Source organism: Atractosteus spatula, chromosome 14 (genome assembly GCF_055471065.1).
Source record: "Atractosteus spatula isolate fAtrSpa1 chromosome 14, fAtrSpa1.hap1, whole genome shotgun sequence".
NCBI lineage: Eukaryota > Metazoa > Chordata > Actinopteri > Semionotiformes > Lepisosteidae > Atractosteus > Atractosteus spatula.
In genome coordinates this window covers 23,330,591-23,332,333 of record NC_142719.1, presented here as the reverse complement: position 1 = coordinate 23,332,333, position 1,743 = coordinate 23,330,591, and positions in this window count along the sequence as shown.

Below are 1,743 nucleotides of genomic sequence, written 5' to 3'. Positions count from 1 at the left end.
CAGTCTGGAAAGCCTTCAATATAGACACTGCATGACTCCTAGGTAAGATGTATGCTAAACCTATTATTATTTACAGCTATTGTCAAAACAAACCAATTAAATAAAATGTCATTGTGATTTTATGCACTTTATATCTGTAGGCAAGTACACACTTTTCCCATTCTCTTTCCATCCTTATTCTCCCTGATCTCAGTGCGACCTTTGACACGGTTAATCATGACATCTTACTTTCTTGCCCTTAGACTGTCTTTTGAGTTAATTACATTGCTCTTAAATTGTTCAAATCTAAATTGATTCTTGACACCTCCCATCAATTTTTTAAAGCCAATGCAGGAGCCCTGCAACACAGTAGTGAAGAAAGATATAAGATGTGAAAAAGGGGTTAACTGATTTCTTTCTGCACAAAGACTTCTTGTAACACAAGACTTTCCATGCTTAGGCACCTTTGAGTTATGGCATGGATGGGAGTTAATTGATATGAAATTCCAATTGCAAGATAAAGACCCCCTAACTAATGAAAGATAAAACCGACCATTAAAAGTGTTCAAGGTCTTGGGAATGTCCAACCACAGATGGTCCCCCCCCATTACCAAGGTAACAATTTGCATCAGAAGCGGCTGAAATTTGCTATATAAACTGGAAGTTTTGTACCTGTATTTCAAACAATACTTTGGTCTTATTGTTCCTTGCATGCAATAAACTCGGTTACTGTACTTAAACGTCATCTTGGGTTCCAGAACTTATTTGTCTGTTACTGCAGTAGTAAGACAATAGTGTTTGTGGAAGACACAGTACTTGAATTTAAATCTAAATTGAAGAACTTGGGGGTAATGTTTGATACAGGCTTGACTAATGTATGACCCACTTGTGCAAAATATGGTAAACACATCATATTCCCATTTCAGAAATATCTCAATCTCCTATGTTGTTCCTAACACTTTTCTCTTGAACATTTCCTTGCAATGCCTTACTTGTCGGGGTATCTAAATCCACATTGACCAAACTTCAGTATGACCAGAATCCTTACTAATCCTTTCATTGGCTTCTTATAGGGTTTTGTATTGACTTCAAGATCCTCATAGTCACCAATCAAGTCTCTACAAGGCTTAGCACCTCAGTAACTCTTTGACTTACTATCATCCTGCTCCCCACCTTGTTCTTCAAATTCCAGTCTCCTGTTTGCCCTCCAAGCCCATCTCCACACTATGGGTGACAGGCCTTCTCCTGCTATGCCCCTTAGCTCTGGAAATATATCTCTAAGGATATCAGAGAGTGAGCTTCCCTGAGAACCTTCATATCATGACTCAAAACCTTTATTTAACTGGCTCTGTACCTGCCCCTTTGCTTTTCTACTGTATTCCAAACCTTTATTGTACAGTAAGTATGGAATTCTGCTGTCTCTTCTTGTGTACATTTGTTCTAACAGTAAAGAGCTTTGAAAATCCACTTTTAAAGGTACTCTATAAATAAAGTTTATTATTATTATTATTATTATTATTATTAGGAACAAGTAATAGGTTTATTCCATGCTGAAAAAAAGAAGAAAGAAAACACAATGTTTCGACCATGGAGCCTTCTTCAGGTGCCAGAGCACCCGAAGAAGGCTCCACGGTCGAAATGTGTTTTCTTTCTTCTTTTTTCCAGCATGGAATAAACCTATTACTTGTTCCTAATAATAATAATAATAATAATAATAAACTTTATTTATAGAGTACCTTTAAAAGTGGATTTTCAAAGCTCTTT